This window comes from Choloepus didactylus, chromosome 7 (genome assembly GCF_015220235.1).
Source record: "Choloepus didactylus isolate mChoDid1 chromosome 7, mChoDid1.pri, whole genome shotgun sequence".
Classification (NCBI taxonomy): Eukaryota; Metazoa; Chordata; class Mammalia; order Pilosa; family Megalonychidae; genus Choloepus; species Choloepus didactylus.
In genome coordinates, this window is record NC_051313.1 from 3,856,762 (window position 1) to 3,875,589 (window position 18,828).

Sequence of the window (18,828 nt, forward strand, 5' to 3'; positions counted from 1 at the left end):
CCCCAGTGCTGACAGATCATTTCTACTCCAGTGTTACTTGAGTGTAATATAAAGACAGTGTCATTAAACTCAGATGTGGTGTAAGTTCCTTATGCCTGCAGACCCTTTAAAACACTATAAAATCCAAACCAACCTCCTCAGTGAGAATAAATAGTTAATAACATTTAATTTTATTTTAAAATATGTAATAGTTATTAAGTAAATAAACAATAATATTTAATAATATTAAAACAAACAGCATTGGTTTGATGTTATTTTGATGAAACAAAACCAGGAATGGTTATTCAAAAAGTTGAGAAGCGCAGTTGGCTGCTTTGTGTTTCACTTGTTATCTGTCTGATACTTTTTATTTTAACATTATCATTGTTGTGATTTTTCCTTTTAAATTATAAATTTACTTTGAATTATCAATCTATGATTTTAATGTCAATCAATTTAAAATTCTTCCTTTAAAAATGCTAAAATAGGAGGGTAACAATGAAAATGTCTTTATTGGCATTTTACAGCTGTATGTAGACATATGGCCGATGCCTGTCCTCCCCCAAGGCCCTTCCGTGGGGGCTGCATGTGGCCGAGGGGTGGCCGGGGACTCGTGTCTACCACCACTTTCTCCCGGGCCACTTTCCTTGGAGGGCAGCCTTCACTGAGTGCCACACAAGTGTCCCCCCACATGCAAATGGTGAGACCACACACACTCCGAGTGTACAGATAATCCCGAATCATAATTCTGGGGTTATCAAAATGAACGTGAGAACAGCTTTGTGGAACAACTGGACCCCTGAGAAACACCTGCCTGGTAATTGGTGGCATCGGACGGAAAAGCCAGCCCAGAGGAGGGGACTGGGTCCTCAGCCCAGTGCATCTGTCAGGAAGACAGGGAGGTTGGGGGCTCTGCAATCAGATGGCCGGTTAGTGTCCTGCTGGTGGGGACAACCTGGCCCCGACCCCTTCCAGGAAGGCCTGGCTGCCTGCGGCTGGGCCTGCACCGGGAGGGCCCCCTCCAGCCCCATGCGGCCCGGCTTTGCCTGAGCTCAGAGAGCTGCTTGGCCAGTCTGCACCCTCCCCAGCAGCCGGCACCCCTGGGGGGCCGAGGCCCAGCCTTCTCGGGCCTCCTCAGGACACACCGGGAAGCAGCGTTTGCTCGGTGGGGGCCTTGGCAGGCCGGCAGCACGGTTTGACTCCCTTCCCTGCCCAGCTGTTTCCAGTATCTTCCTTCCATGGTTGCTGGTTGCTAATAAACATCTTGCTCCACACGCTCCGTCTCAGCAAATGCTTCCAGGAGCCACAACGTTCTGGTTGACTTTGGCCAAGTTGACGAACACCTTGGGGCCTCATGTCCTCATCTGTGAAATGGAATGTTGACAGCATGTTTCATTTTATAGGAGATGCCTTTGATTGGGGGGCACCTCTGTTTCCTGTTCTGGTAACAGAGACCCGCAGGAGGGGGGCTCTGAGAGAAGACCCCCACTCAAAGCTGATGCACAGTGTGGGGGGAAATAAAAAATAAACTGCCATGCAGAAAGGTACAACGAGAAAACGTCTCTGTCTCCATCTTGACAGCAGGTGGACAGAGAAAAAATCTCCCCTGAGAATTTGCATAAAGCTGGTGGTCGTGAACATTTGAAGTCTGAATTCACATTATCCCTTTGGGACAGAGGGCCTCAAGCAGGTAATTTAATTTATAGTGGACTTGGTGGGCCCTGCCTCCAGGTAACCACCAGAAGTAAAGGCAGATCCTCTCTGGAAGTTCTGTGTTGTGTGACGGCAACAACCAAAAGATGCATCCTGATTTCAGAAATGTCAAAATGTGCATTGTAGACTGTTCTGGTTTGCTAGAGCTGCCATTACGCAAAATACCAGAAATGAATTGGCTTTTATAAAGGGGATTTATTAAGTTACAAATTTACAGTTCTGAGGCCATAAAAGTATCCAAACAAGGGCATCAACAAAAAGATACCTTCACTGATAAAGGCTGATGGCATCCGGAAAACCTGTCAGCTGGGAAGGCACGTGGCTGGCGGCTGCTGGTTCCAGGCTGTGTTTCAGCTCCGGTGTCTCAAAATGGCATCCATAAGATGTCTCTGGGTTTGTCTCTCTTAGCTTCTCCGGAACAATCTCTGGCTGCATTTCTTGGTGTCCCTTAGCATCAGCGTCAGCAAACATCTGGGCCTGTGTGGCTCTTTTTAGAGGACTCCAGTGAACCAATCAAGACCCACACCACACTGAATGGGCAGGGCCAAATCTCCATGGAAACATGCAATCAAGAGGTTACACCCTAACCAGAGTGTAATAAATCTGCCCCCACAAGATTGCATTAAAGAATATGACTTTTGGGAGGACGTAATAGACTATATAAAATATGGAAGTTACGAAAATGAAATGAAATGACAATTCATGCAAAGTGCTCATCACGGCACCTGCAAAGTAGCGAGCCACCATCCTTATCTTCCTCACTCTACCAACATGTCTCAGCTTCATTCCAGCAAGCACCACCTGTCACCAAGCGTGAACAAAACTGACCTCCTCACCTTTCCCCAAACACATGGCCTTTTTACGCCTCTGCTTTGCGTGGGGTCAGATGAGAACGTGTTTTGCTTTTCCTGGGTGTAAAGAGCTGCACTAATGACAATTACGTTGATGATGTGGTATCTTGATTCATTAATTCAGCCATATCAGCCAGGCGGTGGCGAAGCAATGAGGGAATTATTACAATTAGCACTGTAAAGGGAGTGTGGCATGTGGCAGGACCAACGACAGGGGACACATCTCGGAGAAAATGGTGGGCTTCCCAGGGAAACAATGAGAATGCGCCAGCCAGGCTGTGGGAACGGCAGGCCAGGGGAAAGTGGGAGCCACGGAAGGAGCCCCCGAGGGGCTGGGGCAGTGCAGGCAGGGAAGGCCTCAGTCAGGAGACAAAGGGGAACCTGAAGGGCTGAAGCCTGGAGAGTTGTCAGGTTTGCTCTCTCAGCCAGGATCTCCCTGCTCCTGGTTTCTGCTTGTTGAGAAATTTAAAAGCCCAGTTCAGTGGTGGTCCCCTTGGTGAAATGCTCACAGGTAACCAAGGGCAGCACTGCTCTCTCTTCCTCTGAACTCCTAAAACCCTGCTTTGTTAACTACCTTTACTGCATTTATTGGGCATTGAACTGATGTCCATGTGCCTTAAACCCTAACGTCCCTGTTCTAGTTTGCTAATGCTGCTGGGATGCAAAACACCAGAGACGGATTGGCTTTTATAAAAGGGGGTTTATTTGGTTACACAGTTACAGTCTTAAGGCCATAAAGAGTCCAAGTTAAGTCATCAACAATGAGGTACGTTCACTGGAGGATGGCCAATGGTGTCCGGAAAACCTCTGTTAGCTGGGAAGGTGCGTGGCTGGCGTCTGCTCCAAAGTTCTGGGTTCAAAACGGCTTTCTCCCAGGACATTCCTCTCTAGGCTGCAGTTCCTCAAAATGTCACTCTTAGTTGCTCTTGGGCTATTTGTCCTCTCTTAGCTTCTCCAGAGCAAGAGTCTGCTTTCAACAGCTATCTTCAAACTGTCTCTCATCTGCAGCTCCTGTCTCAGCTTCTGTGCATTCTTCAGAGTGTCCCTCTTGGCTGTGGCAAGCTCACTCCTTCTGTCTGAGCTTATATAGTGCTCCAGTAAACTAATCAAGGCCCACTCTGAATGGGTGGGGCCACACCTCCATGGAAACTACCCAATCAGAGTCATCACCCACATTGGGTGGGGCACATCTCCATGGAAACACTCAGTGAATTACAATCTAATCAACACTGTTATGTCTGCCCACACAAGAGTACATCAAAGATAATGGCGTTTGGGGGGACATAATACATTCAAACTGGCACAGTCCCCAACAAGAAGTGGGCCTTGCGATTGTACAGTTTTACACTCCCATGGCCTAGTATAAAAATGCTTTCTAAATTGCATTGTCACATGTCTGAGCATCGTATGGCAAATGTGCTTGGGAAATAGCTATTTCCTTCAGTAATCGAGAGACCAGACTGCTACTCATCGAGCTTGCCTATTGCACTTCCTGCACCACCACCACCCCCCTTTTTTCTCCTTTATTAGAGAAGTTGTGGGTTTACAGAACAATCATGCTTAAAATATAGGATTCCCATTCACCACCCCACCACCAACGCCTTGCATTGGTGTGGAACATTTGTTGCAACTGATGATAGCACATTTTTATAATTGTACTGTTACTTGAAGTCCATGGTTTAACTTGGTGTAGTGTATTCCCATGGATTTTTTTAAAAAGCTTTATTCTGTTACCATATATACAATCTAATGTTTCCCTTTTTAATCATATTCAAATATCTATTCCAGTGCTGTTAATTGCATTCATAATGTTGTGCTACCATCACCACCATCCATTACCAAAAACTTTCCATCATTCCAAATGGGAACCCTGTACATTTTAGCCTAAACTTTCCAATCCCTATCTACACCTCAACCTTGGTAACCTACATTCTGTATTCTGACTCTATGAGTTTGCTTATTCTAATTGATTCAAATCAGTGAGATCATACAATATGTGTCCTCTTGTTGTCTGGCTTATTTCACTCAACATGATGTCTTCAAGGTTCATCCATGCTGTCACAGATATCAGGACTTCATTCCTTTTTACAGCTGAATAATATTCCATCATATGTATATACCACATTTTGTTTATCCATTCATCAGTTGATTGGCACCCCCCCCGTTTTTATTTTGAATTTTTCTTACTAGCCTTTTTTTTTTTAACTTTTTATTTTGAAATAATTTCAAACACACAAAAAAGTCACCTCCTCAAAAGGTCCTATTTACAAGGCTTCACACCCACAGGAATGGATTAAGTTTAAGAACATATTCTTTTGGGGTACATAGCTCCAAGCCACCAAATTATTTAATAAGTATTTTATGGTAAGATTCATTGAGACAATGTAAATATCCTGTTACTCATCAAATTTCATTCACTGCTTTGGGCATCCATTGATGATACTTGCCTGAATCAATTATTACTAAAATGTCTGCCAAATGGGGACTTTTCAATTCCAACACACTGTCCACATTTATGAGTTGGCACTGTGTAAAATAGAGCTTTCTCTTCTCCCCCATTTATTTGTAATAGTATGGATTCATGGCCTCTATATAATTTAATTGATCATGATAGTTAACTACCATTATTTTTCATGTTGAAATCATCCCAGATTTGGTCTGTGAAGCCCCTTTGAGCTGCTGCCTCTGACAAGACCCTTCATTCTCTGGGCACTTACTTTCTGACACAGCATGTTCCAAGCTCATCTTGTACTTTTCCTAGTCAGCTCTAAAAGCAGCCATTTCTCCTCGGTCAGCTCAGTGGAAAGGCATTTAGGACCCCAAATCTGGGCACTCTCTTGTTTATTGCTACTGGAGTGTTGGCAGACAGGCCGGGAAGTGCAGGTGATGCACACACACACACACACACACACACACACACGTGTGTCTCCATCTAGCTGCTGTCTATCTATGTATCCATCTATCCATCCGTCCACCCATCCATCCATCCAACCAGCCATCTATCCATATATCCATATCTATCTATCTATCTATCTATCTATCTATCTATCTATCTATACCTATGCATTAAAACCATTCATTTATACCATAACAAAGCACCACCGATTGGATGACTTAAGGCAACAGCACGTAGCGTCTCCCCGTCTGGAGACCAGCAGCCTGCAGTCTGCGTGGAAGAAGCCTCTCCGCCCCTTCCTGGCTTCTGTGGTCTGCAGCATCTCCTGGGCCCAGCCCCTGCCCCCGTTGTCACGAGGCTCTCCCCATGTCTCTCCGGGTGTCCGCATTTCCCTGCTTTCGCAACCCTAGTCCTATGGGATCAGGGCCCTCCCTGCGCCAGTTTGGCCTCATCTTAACCAACCACATCTTTAAAGACACTGTTTCCAAATGACTCATGCTTTGAGGGACCGGGGTCTTTGGGGGACACAATTCAAGCTGAATTCCAATCCAGCAGAGTTAGTTCTACCTTCCCTGCTTCCTGCGACCATGAAAACTTGATTTCTTTTAACCTCAACATATTTCCTTCTTCACTCATCCCCCTACGGAGCCCACCTCGCAGCCACGCGGGCCATCTCCTTGGCCTCTGCTTTGGACCCAGTCACCAGGCCGTGCCCTCGGCCCAGGGGAAGGTGCCGGCTGACCCCGAGCTGGGTCCCTGGCCAAGCCTTGGGCACTGGTCCCAGCCCCACTGAGCAAGCCCATTGAGTTCTCGGCCACAGAAAGAGCCACTTACTGCCTTTTAACAGGTTTTCGTAAGTGCAATTTGAAGAGTTGGACTGGGTGATATTTTAAACACTTTATTATGGAAAATTTCAAGCATATAAAATATAGAGAGAATAGTTGATGGCTGAGCTTAAACACATCACTCACGGCCAACACAGCCCCTTACACTTGGCTCTCCCACCCGGGCCAGGCATCGCGTCATTTCAGGCTTTACATCTGTTTCTGACTCTACACATTGGAAAAAATCCAGAAATTCAAGGAAGCGTACGTTGTCTTGGCTCGTAACTGCTTCCCGCCCCCCTCCAGCTGCGTGTGACGGTGACAGCTGTTCCTCTACTGCTGCGGTGCTTTTCATCCTTGACTTCTGCTTCCAGAGGCGGTGGAGCAAGCAGGACCAGGAGCGCCCTCTCACCTGAATAACGACAGCAAAATGGACAAAATATAGGAGACATCAGTATTCAAGACACCAGTCACCAGTCAGTGCAGGCCAGTGACCCCTGAGAGACGGGAAACAAACAGGTGAGCCGTGGCTGTCCCGGTTTCCTGCCTTGTAGGTTCCCAGCCCATGGACAGGGAACGGGAGCCAGGGGGAGACCGGCGGGTTCCCTGGTGGAGGAGACGAAGCTGTAGGCCCGGGGCACCAGGGTGGCTGGAGATTGCAAGACAGAGCAGCAGAGGGGAGAGAGACCAACAGAGAGGGGTCTCTGGGCACGTGCTGGGGTGCCCTTGAGTATTGAGCCGAGTATTTATCAGTGTGTTCATGTAAGAAAACTATCTAGGGCTAAGGACACAAAAAACACCTGAGAAGATAAAGGGAATCAGCAGCTCTTGCTCACTCATGGCCAAAAACACTGCCTATTCCCCCAGCCAGACTAGGAACTTGGTAACTGAGCAGGGAGAGTACTTGGAAGGGTTTTGCCTCTGTTGTGGGCAATTGTAACCCTCCACCAAAATGTCTCTGGTCCTGCCTAACAAATCTTAAAAGCAAGACTCGAAAGGATCAAACCACTTCCAAGAAATTTAACTGCATCCCAGAACAAAATTCAAGAATATTTATGGGAATACAAAAATATCTAGCACCCAACAAGGTACAATGCACAGTGTATGGTATCCAGTCAAAGATTACCAGGCAAGCAAAAATAGTAGGAAAAGTCAACCCATAATGAGGAGAGAAATCAACCAATTAAAAGTAATCCAGATCTGACAAGAATGTTAGGATTAGCAGACAAGGATATTAAGACAGTTATTACTTTTTTTCCATATGTTCTAAAAGTTCATAGTTGATCTAATCACTCCCATTAAAAGGTGGAGATTGTCATATTGCATGAAAAAGTAAAACACAACTATAAGCAGGCCTAAAAGAAAGTCACTCTAATATAGCTTAAAACAAATGGAAGGAAAAAACAGGGCTTGCAACACAAATCAAAGGAAAGCTGGAATGAGTTTATTAATCTCAGACAAAATGTACATCAGAGCAAAAATATTTCTTGGAATGAAGAAGGCCATTTCATAATGATAAAGAGGTAAATTCCTCAGGAGGAGATAGCAATCCTAGAAGTTTCTACACTTAAAACAGAGCTACAAAATACCTAAATTAATAAATTAATAAAATCAGTTTTACTTTATCTTTGTATTCATTAATTATAATTTGCATCTTCCCTTTTTAATATTAGAAAATTTTTAATATTTTAGAACTAAAATCTCTTTTTAATATTTTAGAAGTAAAACATAAAAATGTTTGATATTTTGGTTTATTCATTTTCTTTAATTTACATTTTGATAAAAATAATTTCAAGTTGTTACGTTTTCAATATATTGCTTTTCATCTTTTAATCCTTCAGATAACTATCAATAGAACAAAATGATGCAAAATCTAATTATGACTTGCTGAAGTGAAAGCAAGAACAATAAATTGTATGGACTAAAAGTGCCATAATTTATGAATTATTTTTATTTTAGTATTCATCAACACATCTATGGCCTATCAGTAGTAAATTTGGTCATTTTTTATATTTTTTCAATTTTTACTGATGTTTTTCATTTTTGTCATTGTGAGGTTCTATTTGCCAAGGTAGGAAGAAGAGCATATTTTATTTAGCAGTTTGTGAGCTTCACTGATAATTTAAAAATATTTAGGCCTATGGACTGTTGGCCTCTTTTTGGACTCTGGCCCTGGGGGTGCTCCTCTCTGCAGGGGTGGGGTGCACCTTCCGAGAGGCTGTGGATAGTCTCAGCAGAAACTGGGACATGTGCAAATACAGACATGATTTTTTATCCATTTCAGGGATTCACAGGTTCCCTAAAAGCAGCAGCCCTCGCCCCAGATCTCCTCCGCGTGGCTGCCATTCTGGCCCCCCACGCACAGTCCTGGAGCCGAACTTCCCGCCCCTCGGCTCACTCCCCAGGGGCTTCCGATTCTCTCCCCCACAGGTTTCCAGTCGCCACTTAGAGCCTCCGCCCGAGAGCCCCAACGTGCCCCAGCAGACTTCGCTCCCCGCCTTTCCTCGGTGCAACGAAGCCTGAGCCGCCGCCAGCGCGGGACTTACTCCCGAGTGCACCTCCACACCATCCGGTTTCTTGGGCTTTATTTACATAATCATATAATTTGTATAATTTTCAACTTGAAATTCCCATTTCCTCAATTGCTTATTGCAGTTCAGTTGCTTAGTGAAATTCTACCATCATTCAAGGCTCCTTGTTGGAGCCTTTTTATCCTATCCCCAGGTACCCTAAAACAGTCTCTTCTCCTTCTGGCCTCTCAGGACCCCCGTTTATACGTATGTCCGTCCTCCCTCCCTCCCTTCTTTCCTCGCTCCCTCCTCCCTCCCTTCCATAAACTTTGCTGGGTGTTACAGTCCAGGTTTCCCTAATGGGACACCTGGTCCCTGCCCTGGGAGGCGGCCACAGACGGGAGCTGGTCTAGGTGGGAGCTGACAAAGGCCAGGGCTGATGGGCAGGGAGACGCGGAGGTCCAGGGTCAGCCTGGGGGGTCGGAACAGGCTCCCTTATCTGCAGTGAGAGGGGCGCCCGCCTGGTGGGCACAGCGATGGGGCACAGGTGAGGGGCCGAGGGCGGGCCTGGCGAGCAGGACACCCGCGGTGACCTCACACTCAGCCTCATGACAAGTGCTCGCACCGTCGTCTCTGGGAACGGAGGGAGTGGGACTGAGATCGGACTTCCTGAAACTAAGAAAATGCTAGGCTCTACCCCGAGCCCCAGTGCTTGGTGAAGGTCAGACGAGCCCAGGACTGGGGTGGGGTCCCCCCTCGCCCACCGGAGCCGACTCTGCGGGTCTCGGGTGCATTGGAGGGTGTCTGCCCACAGCCAGTTTATCGAGTCACGACGTGAGAGTGGCTTTGAAAGGTCACTCCACCCATGTGGAGTCAGGAGACAGATGTTTAGAATTGACAGGTCACAGAAAGTTTGGGGGACCAGTCAGCAAGCAGGCAAATGGCCTTTTAAAATACAAAGCATTTTGTTGATGTAGAGTGTTTGGAAATGGGTGATCGGCTTTCAGTTCATGGGTGGTAACTTTCGTAATTGGATGAGCTCTGAGGGTCAGATGCCACAATGTGCCTGCGAGCATGTGTAAACAGAAAGATGGAGAGGAGGGCAGAGGGGAAGGGAGGGGGAAAGGGGGAGAAAGAAAAGAAAGATGAAGGCAGGAAGGGAGGAAGGGAGAAAGGAAAGAGAGAGAGAGAAAGAAAGGAAAGAAGGAAGGAAGAGGGAGGGAGGAAGGAGGGAGCGAGAGAGGAAGAGTGAGCTCCAAATTTATTGCAGAGCAGTAGCTGGAGATGTATGCTTGGAATTTGAACTTGCACATACTTATGGAGTGTTTTGTGTGGCATTGACTTTCTGAGTTCAGATCCTCCCACTTTTTGAACCAAGTGCATGCAGTGCTTTGACTTTGCGAGCTGCCTGCTTTCTTGTTTTGTTCCTTGAATGGCATATTAACCCATTACACACTTTCACCTTTAGAACTGCTGAGACACTTAAGGTCAACAACACGCAGGAAATTTATGAGTAGCAGAGCGAGAACATGGCAGATTTCCATAGATCACTTTTACTGAAAGTTGAGTCACCCTTTGCTATGGAAATAATTCATGGGGCAATGTTCCATTGGAGGAAAATTCATGATCTTTGTCAAGATGATGACAAATACGTTTCAATACCAGTGGAAAAAGAGTGAGTTTCACAGAAAATCTAATCCCCAGGCCAAATTCTTTATGTCATAACTATTTCAGGCTCCGTGGGTAAAAGTTTAAGAAGTTGAGGTGAATTAGAATCACCTGCTGCCCTAGCTCTTCTCTCGTGGCCCTCCCTGTTGCCAGCGCCACTCCAGCCCAGGGGGCTTTGGTGGGGGGCTGGGGGCACCATGAGGCGGGACCAGGCGTTTCTCTTGCACCCCCTTCCTGATGGGCTGCCGGAGCTGGCTGCCACCCCCTCGAGGCTGCCCTCCCATCTGCAGATGTAACACGTGCTCCCCAGCCCCCCCCCCCATTTCCACAAGGGCCTCATTTACAGCAGGGACCCCGCGGGCAACAGGCCAGGCATTGAGCCCCTCAGCCATCCCAGCTGACGGGTGCGCACAGCGTCCCTTTGCATCATGCACAGTTGTCGCCGTGGCCACTCTGTTACAACCTGGCTAAGATGGACCGAAATAGCTTGCGTGGGGGCCAGGCGGGGTGACACCCCCAGAGCCCACTTTCCTGCGGGTTTCTGATGGGGCAGGAGAGGAAGCAGCAGGCATCTGTAGCTCCCACCTTCCCAGGAACCCCCTCATCTCCGTGGCTCCCGGGCCGGGTGTGGGGTGCGGCCAAGCAGGGACAGTGGACACGGGTCTCAGCTGCCTCGGGGACGCCCGCACCTGCTTCCCCCACTTCACACCCCTCTCCCCTCCCCAACCACGGACACCCACTGAGGACCAGCAGGCCACGCCCACGACCCAGCCAGCTCCTGCCTGCATGCGGCCAGCTCCTGCGCATGTGCGTGAGCGCGTGTGAACGTGTGTGTGCGTGCACGTGTGTGCACATTCCCTTTCAGCACGTTGAAAACGCCACTCCCTTGTATTCCCCCGTGTGTACCACAGTCGTATCTTTCTTCCTCTACACTTGATGTTCCTTATTTCTCAGCAGCTTGTAAGATTTTTCTCTATATCGCTAAATTCCAGCAATTTGATTACGGTGTGCCTTGTTTCTGTCTTGTTTTTTCTTCTTCTTTGGGGTAGGGCCAAGCAAAGGATTCTTAGATGTGGATCCACTGAAAGGAGACACTAAGAAATTAGACTTTATCTAAATTAAAAACTTTTAATTTTGCTGTGAATGACCCCGTGAAGAAGGTGGAAAGACAAGCTACAGACAGAGAAAATGTTTGCCAGGCACACATCTGAGGAAGGACTAGTATCTAGAATTTATAAAGTCTTCTTGAAACTCAATCGTAAAAAAACAAACAACCCAATTACAGAGTCAGCAAAAGATATGAACAGACATCTCACCAAAAGGAGGCAGGCATGGCAGACGAGCAGACAGAAAGATGCTCGCCGCCACTAGCCATTAGGGAAACGCACTTGAGAGCCACGATGAGACAGCACTGCACATCTCTCCTACAGCTGAAATTTTAAAATCATGAGAACAGAAAAGCCCACATATTGGGATTCTATTTCTGTGAAGTGTCCAGAAAATAGGTTAATGCTTGGCTGCAGGGGGTGGCAGGAGAGAGGTGGGAAGGGGGTCTCTTTGGGTGGTGATGAAAACATTGGAATGAGGCAGTGAGAATGGCTGCTCAACTCTGAGAAGGCACTAAAGATCACCAAGGTGTACACTTTAGCAGGGTGGATTTTATGGTATGTGAATTGCTTCTCAGTGAAAAAGAAGAGACCTGAAGGGCTTCACATCTCTAGTCCTTCAAGGTACGGTGAGACAATCTCAGTAGATCACATTCAGAATTTAACTCCCAGCTTCAAATCTTTTGTGGCTTCCTGCAGCTCACAGCTCATGGGATGGGGTTCTGATTAATTAGGATTAGGATCAGCTGGGAAGGGCAGAAGTTTCCAACAACCGTTGCTTACACAGATAGACACTTGTGTCTCTCAGATTGAGTCCAGGGTACGTGTGAGCCACAGTGTCAGGGCCAGGTCTGTCCAGCTGTGGCTCTTCCCTGTGTGACTTCCACCTCATGGCCTAAAAGGGCTGCCCCAGTTCTAGCCATTGCATCCACATTCCAACCAGCAAGGAGGAGATGAAGAGGAGCCTCCCTCTTCCTTTAATGCCATTCCACTGGCGATCTGTGGGCCAGAACTCAGACACATGGCCCTACCCTACTGCAGAGGGGGCGGGATTTGTCTTTCCTCCAGTGAACACCTGCCCAGCTAAAACTGGGGGTTTGCCAGTAAAGGAAGAATGGACACTGCGGGACAAGGAGCTGTCTCTGCCACAGGTGCCCACTCTTCAAGGCCTTCCCAGTGTGACCTCATGTCCCACTGTTCCCCAACCAACACGTCTGCCTCCACGTCCTAGTTCTCCTCATCACTGTCGTTCATCATCAATTCAAACCATAGGTTTCATTAGATTACTCTCTAGTCCCACCATCTCCAGGGTCCCTTTAACTTACAGGTTATGTCCATAGCCTTCTATTTAACATGATGGAAGTCCTCCAGGTGCCCTTTCAGCTTCACCCCTCTGCCCCCCTTCCCCTGGCACACAGGGGTCCACTCCTGACCCCCTGAGGTCTCAGTCCCCCAACTTTCTGCTTAACAGACCCTCTGCTGGAATGACCCCCCCAGGGCTCGTTACCCAAGCCCAAAGGCCGTTTCTCCTATAAACTGATTCTTCATCACTTCCATTAAAAGTAATCTTCCCTTCCCTGAATTGTCAGTTTCTATGCTGCCTTGTATCCTAAAACACCACAGAATGCTCATATTCACAACCACAGCTCAGTCACAATCTTCATCGTCTTCACTACAGCTCATTCACCTTTGTATTCCTGGTCAAACTTGATATGAAAGCGATGAATTTATAGAAGGAAAGAGAAAAATCTCAAGGCAGTTTTCTCTGGATAAGGCATTTAAACTGAATTAAATAAATGCTTTATCAATGTCTAGTATTATTTATTACACAATTCTCTCTAAATCTATAGGTACTTACTTGGAATTATTTCGAGTGATTTGTGTTAATAATACGAAACTTTATATAGATTTTCATCAAGAAGAACAACTTATAAGAGCTGACTATTTTCAGCTCAAACCAGGAAGTAACAGTTTTTCAATTTTTAGCAGAAGTGCTATAACTTATCTCAGACCAGCTGTTACTGGGTCATTTAGCCTGTCACTTATGTGGTTGAACTTTCTATTTTAACCTCTCTGGTGTATACAGAAATACAAGAAATAGAAAACTATAGTTTGCTTGCTGTTAATTTTTTTTGTGACAGAAGGTAGAAATGCAAATATTTCAATACCGAATGGTCTCTGTCTTAAAATATGACAAGATTGATTTCAAATTAATCTGTTACCCGTGTTGGCAAATTTTGCTGGCATGTCAGGAAAAATAAGGCTATAGAATTTGAAGTAAACACTAAGTTCCCATTAAGATTAATAGATTATCTGAAACTGAGCCCCACGGCGGCCTCCTGAGGACAGCTCTTCCTGGAAACGGGGCTCCATCTGCGCCCCGTGGGGAGTCGATGCCCTTGCTGTCTGCCTGGCCCCTGCTGTGCTCTCTCTGACCCCACGCGGGGCTGGTAGTTCTTCTGAGCTGATGGGAACTGTGTCTCTCATGCACTTTGAACCAGCCCTGGCTGAGCGGAAGGACTGGAACATCAGCCGGTGCTTGGGGCCGCACGCCACTCCAGCTGCAGCCGGAGCTGGAAGAAGGCCTGGCGCCCTGGACGGAAGGCTGACGCTTTCGGTTCTAGCTCTACACCCATTTTCAAGCTATTTTTTTTTAATGCAAGGAAAGTCAGTTCCCTTTCCAGGGCAGGGGGAACAAAAGAAACAAGGAAGCATCCAGACGGCAAGAAAAGCAGAGCAAAAACCAGTGTCTTTTTGCAAATGTTAGCTTTGAATCTTAGATTTCTTAGGTTGTTACTTCCTCCACCCACATTAAATAGTTAAAAGATTTTCGGAGACTCTGTCATCACATACCAGAATCAGAGAGGGCGTTCTGGGAGCGAGAGTGTCCTGAAACTGACTATAATTACATTTGTATTTGGAGTGGAAGGTCAGCAGGGTCATAACTCCAAATTGGGGAAGGATGAGTGAAGCAATGGGGGAGCACCTGCAGCCTGCTGGGTGTTCGAGGCATGCTGGAACCGTGACCCTCGTCTCCCCAGGCTTCACCAGCCTGACGCTGAGGACAGGGTCCTGAGGGATTTCTGGGAACCCGAGGGTTCATATGCATCCTCAGGAATGTCTGCTCATGTCCTTGCCACCACTGTCCTGAAGAGCCACACAGGGCTCTCTACTGACCGCCCTCCAGCACTGCTGTGGCCTCTGCGAGGGAGGGAGCACAGCCCTCTGGGGTACAGCACAAGGCTGGGGAGTCAGGAGAACCCCCACTCCCCACCCCATCCGAGGGCAGGACTTTGCTAGGTGAGTCTCTGAGCCGGGCTGCTCGTTATCAGAGTTTTTGTAAAACGCCCTTTGTGCGTTTGCCCATTGGCCCTGCCCTCCCAGGTCTCAGAAGACCTCTCCGTGACTCAAGACTTCCTTCCTTCGCTAACCTGGTCGAGCTCCTCGTGCCTGCTGCCCTCAGCGGTTCTCCTCCCAGATGCCTCTCAGCTCCCAGACACAGAGGTTTTAGACTTCAGACAGGTCATCTCCCCACATCCCCCAGACCACTCGCCGTCCAGAGGGTGCTGACGTGGGGGGAGCCCCAAATGTTTGGGAGAGTGAGTGAAAAAATGGGTCTTCATGCTGACCACGGTGGAGTCCTCCCCCAGGAGGATGCTCAGGCCAAGGCAGTCTCCATCCATTCTTCGGATACCCCAGCACATCACGATTCCACGTCGAGTCCAGCTGCCTGTCGTTTAACTTCCTTTCTCCTCACAAATGACTCTGTGGGCTTTAATGGGAGAGTCGAGGGCCGACTGTGGAGGGAAGCACGAGGGGCCCAGAGCAGGGGGCATCAGCTGTGACCCCCCATGAAAGAGCACAGGGAGCAGCACCAAGGTAGCAGGGAGTGGCTGGGAAGGGGCAGCGAGCCTCGGAGGAGCTCGGGGGGCTCTCCTCTGTGGGAGGGAAGATGCCCCCCTGGGGCAGATAACCCCTGCCAGAGACAGAATGACTGGGGACACTAAAGGTTGACGCTCAGCCTCAAGGCGGAGCTAGCTCAGTGGGGGATCTGTGCTCTGTTCCTCCCCTGGGGATGAACCCTCAGCTCTCCCCCTGCCTTTCCTGCCTCTCCGGCCCTGTTCCTGAGTCCGCTCCCTCCGGGAGTCGCCCGAGAACCCCCACCCCAGGCTGTGCTGCTAGGGGAGCTGACCTCAGAGCTGCACGGTTCCCAGTTTCAAGCAGCTGGTCAGTCGGAAAGCTTCAGTTATATCCTCAAAGCCCTTCCCCTGTCACAGAGCCCCCTACCCCAGCAAGAGCTGATTCGAGCGTAAAAGGTCTGCTGTGCTGTCCACGCCATTCTGACCCTCAGTCACTGATGTGCATTAAATTAGGCAATATTCACGAGCAGAAGTTACCGGGTGTGTCCCAGTGTTAGGGGTGTCTGAGATGCGGGCGCCTGGCCAGACGTGGAGGAGGAGGGGACCGCCGCAGGGCTCTCACTGGGCTCCCCAGCACGACACTCCCCGCCCGAGCTCCTCCCGCAGCCGCCTGCCACAGCCTCCCTGGGTCCCAGCGTGGGAGCCTGATTCTAACTCGCAGCAGAGACCACTGAACCCCAGCGCCTCCCCTTCCTGCCCTCAGGAGACTTTCCACACACTTCCTCCAGGCTTTCTCTCCCTGGATTGGATCGTGTCCCCCCAAAACTCACGTCCACCTGGAACCTTGGAATGTGGCCTCATTGCAATGAGGTGCTTTGCAGATGTGGTCAGTTAGGTCAGTTAAGGCGGGCCCTTAATCCAAAACAACGCGGTCCTCGTAGGAAGAGGGAATTCCCACAGGGACACAGAGCGCAGGAGAGAGTGCTGCATGACGACAGGGGCGCGCGGGAGGGACGGCCATGTGGGGATGTGCTCAGATCGGGGTGCAGCTGCCCCAAGCCCGGCGCCTGGGCCGCTGGAAGGGAGCGCGGCCCTGCTGCACCCCGGCTGCCTGGAGGGTGAGGCAGCAAACACCTGCGGTTCCAGCCGCGCTCTGGGTGGGGCTTTGTTGCGGCCGCCCCAGGAATCCACTATGCTCTCCCTTTAGACTTCCTCTCCTTCTTTTCAACTCACTCCATTAAGCAGCCTCCTCTCTCTTTCAGCTTCAGCGCTCCCCCCTCCAGTTGTTCCCAACCCTCGGTATATATAGATGCTCGAGTTATTCCCAAGTTTAAAATAAAGGTACCATTTTACTACTGATGCCCGTCTGGACTGTTTCCATTTGGGGCTGTGAGGAAGAATGCTGCTGTGGACTCCTGGTTTATGTGTGCCTGCACGCGGTTTCCCCAGGGCAGGGGCCCTCACATTTTGGTTCACATCAGAAGCATCAGGGGGTTGTGGTGGTGGGGGAGTGGGGGGGGGGATGGGGGCTTGTTAAAACACAATCTGGGAGGCGGGGCAAGATGGCAGACTGGTGAGCTGTAAGTTTTAGTTACTCCTCCAGGAAAGTAGGTAAAAAGCCAGGAACTGCGTGGACTGGACACCACAGAGCAATCTGTCTTTGGGCATACTTCATACAACACTCATGAAAATGTCGAACTGCTGAGATCAGCGAAATCTGTAAGTTTTTGCGGCCAGGGGACCCGCACCCCTCCCTGCCAGGCTCAGTCCCAGGGGAGGAGGGGCTGCCAGCTCCGGGAAGGAGAAGGGAGAACTGCAGTGGTAGCCCTTCTCGGAAACTCATTCTACTGATCCATACTCCAACCATAGATAGACTGAGACCAGACACCAGAGAATCTGAGAGCAGCCAGCCCAGCAGAGAGGAGACAGGCATAGAAAAAAAAAAAATAACACGAAAAACTCCAAAATAAAAGCAGAGGATTTTTGGAGTTCTGGTGAACACAGAAAGGGGAAGAGCGGAGCTCAGGCCTTGAGGCGCATATGCAAATCCCGAAGAAAAGCTGATCTCTCTGCCCTGTGGACCTTTCCTTAATGGCCCTGGTTGCTTTGTCTATTAGCATTTCAATAACCCATTAGATCTCTGAGGAGGGCCCCCTTTTTTTTTTTTTTTTTTTTTCTAATCCTTTTTTCTTTTTCTAAAACAATTACTCTAAGAAGCCCAATACAGAAAGCTTCAAAGAATTGCAATTTGGGCACGTCAACTCAAGAGCAGAACTAAGAGAGCTCTGAGACAAAAGGCAATAATCCAGTGGCTGAGAAAATTCACTAAACACCACAACTTCCGAAGAAAAGGGGGGTGTCCGCTCACAGCCACCATCCTGGTGGACAGGAAACACTCCTGCCCATCGCCAGCCCCATAGCCCAGAGCTGCCCCAGACAACCCAGTGTGATGGAAGTGCTTCAAATAACAGGCACACACCACAAAACTGGGCGTGGACATTAGCCTTCCCTGCAACCTCAGTTGATTGTCCCAGAGCTGGGAAGGTGAAGCAGTGTGAATTAACAAAGCCCCATTCAGCCATCATTTGAGTAGACTGGGAGCCTCCCTACACAGCCCAGCAGCCCAGAACTGCCCTGGGGGGACGGCACTCACCTGTGACATAGCACAGTCATCCCTCAACAGAGGACCCGGGGTGCACAGCCTGGAAGAGGGGCCCACTTGCAAGTCTCAGGAGCCATACGCCAATACCAAAGACTTGTGGGTCAGGGGCAGAGACAAACTGTGGCAGGACTGAACTGAAGGATTAGACTATTGCAGCAGCTTTAAAACTCTAGGATCATCAGGGAGATTTGATTGTTAGGGCCACCCCCCCTCCCTGACTGCCCAGAAACACGCCCCACATACAGGGCAGGCAACACCAACTACACACGCAAGCTTGGTACACCAATTGGGCCCCACAAGACTCACTCCCCCACTCACCAAAAAGGCTAAGCAGGGGAGAACTGGCTTGTGGAGAATAGGTGGCTCGTGGACGCCACCTGCTGGTTAGTTAGAGAAAGTGTACTCCACGAAGCTGTAGATCTGACAAATTAGAGATAAGGACTTCAATAGGTCTACAAACCGTAAAAGAACCCTATGAAGTTCAGCAAATGCCACGAGGCCAAAAACAACAGAAAATTATAAAGCATATGAAAAAACCAGACGATATGGATAACCCAAGCCCAAGCACCCAAATCAAAAGACCAGAAGAGACACAGCACCTAGAGCAGCTACTCAAAGAACTAAAGATGAACAATGAGACCATAGTACGGGATATGAAGGAAATCAAGAAGACTCTAGAAGAGCATAAAGAAGACATTGCAAGACTAAATAAAAAAATGGATGATCTTATGGAAATTAAAGAAACTGTTGACCAAATTA